Source organism: Pleuronectes platessa, chromosome 7 (genome assembly GCF_947347685.1).
Source record: "Pleuronectes platessa chromosome 7, fPlePla1.1, whole genome shotgun sequence".
NCBI lineage: Eukaryota > Metazoa > Chordata > Actinopteri > Pleuronectiformes > Pleuronectidae > Pleuronectes > Pleuronectes platessa.
In genome coordinates this window covers 22,718,050-22,724,752 of record NC_070632.1, presented here as the reverse complement: position 1 = coordinate 22,724,752, position 6,703 = coordinate 22,718,050, and the positions used below count along the sequence as shown (strand labels likewise).

At 44.6% G+C, this 6,703-nt stretch overlaps 1 long non-coding RNA gene across 1 annotated transcript; it reads right to left on the bottom strand.

Annotated features, from left to right (window-relative positions):
- Positions 1 to 1,681: 1,681 nt before the first annotated feature.
- On the bottom strand, positions 1,682 to 2,582 carry LOC128445098 (uncharacterized). Its single transcript, XR_008339249.1, has 4 exons — positions 2,514 to 2,582; positions 2,126 to 2,200; positions 1,823 to 1,954; positions 1,682 to 1,736 (listed from the first exon to the last, which is right to left on the bottom strand). It is a non-coding gene; the product is annotated as an uncharacterized LOC128445098 (long non-coding RNA).
- Positions 2,583 to 6,703: the final 4,121 nt, after the last annotated feature.

Sequence of the window (6,703 nt, the reverse complement as noted above, 5' to 3'; positions counted from 1 at the left end):
TTGTAGACACACCAATCAGGTTTAAGCACTTTAAAAATGCATCAGCTGAGTTCACCTGTTTTCAACCAAAATGGAGCTTGTGCTAAAAAAAGAAGAAGAGTGAGGGTGAGAGGGGGAATCCACGGAGGAGGAGACGGCTGCGGCTGCAGTATGAGTATTGTTCACTTTAGCACTGTGATGTTGCATACTGCACATATAACTTTCATAATGTAAATGTACTGTATTCCAGACCTATGCTGAACTACACAATCTTGTCTTTCACTGTATTTCTGAGAGTTTTACAGATGGATGCTGAGGTAATCGCATGAATTCATATACATAGATGAATCAGGGTTCATAGGACAAAATCAAGAAGGAGAAGCAGAAATATCATTGGCCATGGGGCTATAATCCATGTCCCAGGGCAACATGGGGGTAACATCAGCCTTTGTGCTGCCACTACACAGAATGGGGTCCTCCTCCGTCACGACAACATGGGTCCTTACAACACACCTCACATTCTCAAATGTTTGGACCGATTACACAACATCGTCACAGCAGTAAACCACAGGCACCAGATGCAATCCATTGTCATCTGGGACAATGTGTCATTCCACTGCTCTGCTCTGGTCCAGAACTAGTTTCAACACCATCCACAGTTTACAGTACCATACCTTCCACCATACTCTCCGTCTCTAAACCCAATCAAAGACTTTTTCTCGGCATGGCGTTGGAGGGTTTACGATCTCCAGTTTGTGAGATCAGTCAAGCTCTCACCAAAGCAACTGCGTAACTCACTTTGGGTTGCACAGCGAGAACTATCCCGCTGAGGTGTCCCTCCCCCGAACACCTGTAACACAGAGCTCCTCTCAGGGGCGTAATTAAGTTGTGAGCAAAAAGAACAGGGTAAATACGGGCCAGCATCACAAGGCGTCAACAGAAAAAGTCCTCGGCAGGGGATTTATGAGACAGTTGGCTACATCTGGGTGGACAGACAGCATTCAGAACCCGCAGTGACTCTGCTTCAAATCTGAGACCGAGGGCTTGTCTGTGTTGTCTGCAGAGACTCAGGCAGCTATCATGGCCGTGCTGTGGGTGCCAGATGGCGCAGTCTCATGGAATACGTGGATGAGTGAGTAATGTAGGGACCTGGAGGTGTGACATGATTGAATAAAGCAGACTATGAGAGAGGAAGCTATGTTATACTGCTACAGGAGTCAATACCACCTGCTACTTTTATAGTCTGAGTTCTACAGATATTACAAATATACAGAGGTGTCAAGCAGGGGTGGACTGGGGCAAAAATTCAGCCCTGGCATTGTCTGTCCAGACCAGCCCACTACATTATCAGCGGACACCACATAGAAGTCCACAAATCTCGCGGCGTCTTCTCTCATGCATACTACTGTTACCACCTAGCTCAAAGATGGCAACAAGAACACACAAACCTCTCAAGCCAAAAGTATATGTATTTAACCCCAAATCAAGATAGCTCTAACTACGTAGTGGGATGTGTAAACTATGTTACGCGTCAGTGGTGTTAACAGTGTTTGGATGTGTGAAAATAAGGTGTGATGTATGTTGTAAGGTGCAGAAGCAAAGAAAAACAAAGGCTGAGGGCCCCATGCCCCTGGAAGCAGCCTTTAGATCTGCAGCTGAAGCCCAGTCCAAAAGGGCAGGCACAGGGTGACGCCCCTGTTAGCTCTACCTGTGTCTGGAAAACAACTCCTCAGGCTCTCACATGTCAAGTGGTCAACCTGAGAAGGACATGGATACATTATAATGTCTCTAATCATCACAAATTAAGTATGATTTCATAAAACATAAAAAATGATAAACTCACCAGACTAGAGGAGACTCAACAGACAAACTTTGGTACAGTGAAGTCAGAGAGTGGAGGCAGACAGAGAGCAAGTCCTCGAACATGGACAGAGGGGGAACAACTCCTCAGGCTCTCACATGTCAAGTGGTCAACCTGAGAAGAACATGATACATTATAATGTCTGAAAAATAAAGAAAATGTTTTCCTCTGTCCTGCACCTAGAGTTGAGAACTTTTTGGATGTGTGTTTCTTTTAAAACCTTTTGAAAATTATTATAATTATGAAGTATGAATTTATACATAAAAAAATACATGATAAACTTACCAAATTCTAACAGTGGTCCCAAATGTCCACATATAAAACAGAGGGAGAGCGACTCCTCAAATATATCACAACAACCTGTAATGGAGAATAATTGATCATTTAGTGTACATGATCACACCATTAAGGATCAACACATAAGCACAATAAAACTTCTGAAAAGAATTAGCTTGATTCTGCATCTCTATTTACAGCTCAGAAAGTTTACTGTTGCTATGGCAACAGTAAACGACGTTAGCAGCTCTTAGCTAGCTTAGCTAAATCATCTGAACAATAATAACCCATAATATCACAATTCGGCATATTAAAACAAAATCAAAAACGTTTTCTACTTTGTTTTGGACATGTCTCAAAAATGTAGCCTAGCTAGCCCCAGGCCAACGTTACTTACCATGTCTGCCTCCACTCGCTCATCATTGTCGAGTCCTCCTCGCTCGTCTCCCGGCGCACCTGCTGCTGCTGGGCTGGTGAACCCGGCACCAAATAGGTCCGTCAGTTTGGCACATTTAGCAGCCTCCACCCACAGAGACTTTTTTCCCGATGCTTCTCAGCGCCACCCGGGCTTTTTTCACTCTTATTATCCATTTTAAGTTTCTGTCTCAGCAGCAGACCGTCCCGCGACTCCCCCCGCCAATGCCATGAGGTCCCGCCCCACCCTGGTTTGTGTTGTGATTGACAGCACTGTCAGGGCTCTCTGAGCCTGTCAGCCCATGATTGATTGACAATGACAAACAATAGACCAATAATATGTGTCGATGCTGGCAACACACTGCCAGCCCTCTGTAGCCAATTGGCCGGCCCAATCTGAGGGAATTTAGAGAGGAAGAAGAGAAAAAAATAACAAAAAAAAACAAACATAGCGGACCAGACCGGCCCACATTGGCCCACCGGGACGATGCCCGGTATGCCAGTCCACCCCTGGTGTCAAGTAACGAAGTACAAATACTTTGTTACCTTACTTAAGTAGAAATTTTGGGTATTTATACTTTACTGGAGTATTTATTTTTCAGACGACTTTTTACTTCTACTCCTTACATTTTAAAAATAGCCTTGTTACTCTCATTTCATTTTGGCTTGTTTTCATTCCGGTTTGTCATTGTTCAAAAACACACACAAAAAAGCCCCATTTTTTTTGTGAGACATTAAACCCCCCTCGAACGAGGAGAGTTTGAGTTGGGTGCCCGCCGCAAGCGCTGGATGACGGCCAGGCCGAGGCCGCCACACAACCGCGCTGGAGGGTTCCGAAAAGGAGGAGAGCAAAGCCAGAGCTGCGGCGTGCGGCACCGTCCTCTCAGCATCCACCATCCTCCCGCCTCCGCTGACAGGTCCGTCGGCCATCGGAGCAGCCCGGCAAAGGCGCACGGAGGTGGGTGGAAAAGCGGAGAAGGAGGCACCGCACGGTCGTGGACAGTGCTCAGACGAAGTGGAGGAGACAGAAAAATAGAAAGAGTGTGGGGTGGGGGGGGGGGGGGGGAGGTTGGAGAGCACTCGCATGCCACACCAACACAACCCCGGCCTCGGGAGACACGCTGGCGCTGGGGTGCAGCGCGAGACCCTAAGCACCTGTGGGGGGGTTTTGGGTGCCATGCAGTCGAATCCGGCTGTATGGGAGAGCGGGGTAATGTGGGACATTTTTTACATTTGCTCCCCTCTAGGCGAGCTAAAATGACATATCAGTAAAATTTAACATTTCCCATTAATTCAGGATGTTTTCTGGCAATGGAAATGATCAGAATGTCTTTAGGACAAAGGGCAGTGAAAATATGATTGTTTTAAAAAAGTGGTCTTGTGTCTCACTTTACCCCAGCTACGGGGTAAAGTGAGACACTTTTTTTTTCCATTTTAAAACTACCAAAACAACACATGTTGTAATAGTTAAAATCCCAACAGCTAGATTGACAACCACACATTCCAAAACTAATATCGGACTAGTAACAGAATCATGGGGATTGGTCAATCAAGCAAATTTATGATTATTATGATTCATGTGATCTCTTGCACACCCTAGCTTACCGGCACATTGTTTCTCTGTCCAATTGGCAGGGACATGGATATTGCTTTTCTCTGCGTATTCAAATGCCAGTTCACGGCACTTAACTGGAGCAAGACCATGGAACTGGTCAGCTAGTTGTTTCAAGTGTTTGGCAAGCTCCTCCTCCATCTCATCTGTGAATATTCTCTTTACCTCAGCTACTGCACCCCAGGCTACTGGTTTTACTCTCCCTTTCTCTTTTTCTTTATGGATCTTTTGAGGGTTGTCTTGTCAATATTTCTATCCCTTCCAGCTTTTCTTAAGGACTTCTTTCCTTGCATGACCTCAGCGGCTGCACTCTCCATCTCTGCGAGGGCTGTGTGGCCCCAGGTTGTCTTCCTGGTGTATAGTTTCTTGTCATGATGGCTTTTCTACAATGTTTATGACATTAAAAATAAAACATATATAATGTAATATAACACTAGAATATGTTTAAAACTAAACTTAACTTGTGCTTCATGGTGGGGTAAAGAGAGACACTGTCTCACAACATTTGTCCCACTTTACCCCACAGCCACCGTTTTAGAAAAAACATCTCTTAGCAATTCAGGCTAATCTTCAGCTAGCATCAGTCACATTGTTTTATATGTTGGAAGTTCTCCAACATGTAAGTTATAAGTTTTTCTACCTGATTCAATTTGTTTTGACGCAACAGTTGATTAAGTTTAAAGCAAGAAAATTTACTTTTACATGCAAAAAACACATTTTTGTGAAAAAACATACTTTCCACAGCACCAGCACCAACTTATCCTTCATGGCAAGGGGGAAATGGGAGGGGCTTGAAAACATAATGATCACATGACCACAAATGTGTTCCGTTGCCTAGATACAGGGGGTGTCTCACATTACCCGATGTCCCACATTACCCCGCTCTCCCTACCGGTAATGATCCTTCCGCAGGTTCACCTACGGAAACCTTGTTCCGACTTTTACTTCCTCTAGATAGTCAAGTTTGATCGTCTTCTCGGCGCTCCGCCAGGGCCGTTACCGACTCCGGCGGGGCCGATCCGAGGACCTCACTAAACCATTCAATCGGTAGTAGCGACGGGCGGTGTGTACAAAGGGCAGGGCCTCAGCAACCTGTGAAAGACTGTTTAGTGTTGCAGGGCTCATCTTCAGGCCAGGTGGAGCATGCATAGGCTCAAATAACTTTGAGAACCAGCTGCTTTTGCGGCTGAACAAAGCCTATCTGTAGTGTTGTTGTACATACAGGTTTAGCCCAACGGTCTCAAGGTCTCTTTCAATAAAGGTTATTGATAACATTCCACTGAAGCTTGACTTTTTGCACTATTACATTACTTATTTGCAACTAGTTATTATTAGGGCTGTGAAATGATTACAATTTTTAATCAAATTAATCACAGGTTTCTATGGATTAATCATGATTAATCACATTACCGATTTTCTCGGAATATTTTTGTGAAAACAAGATTTATGACATTTAACTTTTCTTTTGTGCTGCAACTCAGCAGTTCTTCAGCAGTTATCATTGCTTTTCCATATGGAACATTAATATAATCTTCATCCTAAACAATATTCGGGCTCCTTAGCCATTGTGTGGTTGAATAAAACTTTTTTTTTTTAAATCAAACAGAAATTATTTGAGCTTCTTAGCCATAGGATGGTTGACATTTTTTATATTTTTTGTCACACAACCATTAACCACACCATGATACAATCTAATGCCTCTAAAGGCCCTCTTAGCTACTCGTTCTTTAGCCAGTTGGTGAGGCAAACTAACTTGTTCAAATTCTCTGACAGTAAAGCTGACCGCTTCTTTTGCACAATGTGTCCTGCGAGTGAGTCTGGTTTGGCGCATTCCACTTGAACGCCCCTCGCCGACCAACACATGCTTCGCGTTGCGGTGGTTAGGCGGGTATTGCTACGGTGAAACGATAACGTCTTCTCGCAGAGTGTGCATATCACCTTGGTTTTACTGAATGTTCGATCTTTGTTTTTTTGGAACACGATCTTCCCGTCCAGAAGGTCCTCAGGTTCATCAGAATTATCCATGTTGTTTGTTTGTTTGAATGGCAGCTGCCGTCTGACTGCATTACGCCGGGTTCACACCGGACGTGGAAGCGACGCCGAAGCGTGGCGTAAGCGCTAATCCCTGGCTCGCCGGCGCTTGGCTGGTCACACCGGACGCGGTAGCGACGCCGAAGCGCCGCGCATTAATATCTCATACTTCTGCTGTTATCAGCCTGCAGTAAAAACGGCATTTAATCATTTTTTTCAAGCATATACTTACTTGTTGCTCCAACATTTACTGCAACAGCGTCCCAACATGTGTCTTTTTTGGTGTTGTCTTTGTACAACATATGCTGAGAATCAACAACTCAAGTTACTTCTCCACTTCAATGATTAATTTAATGTCATCCATGTTGAAGAACTTCTCCGCTGTTTGCTCAGTTAAATGTCGGGTGTCGAGGGTAAATTACGTATTCTCCACTCAAGCCTATGTGGAGTATACGTAGCCCCCCCCCCCTCTCTCTCTCTTTTTATCTTTATCACTGCTTGTGTGGCTGTAGTGGATTGGCAGAGGGGGA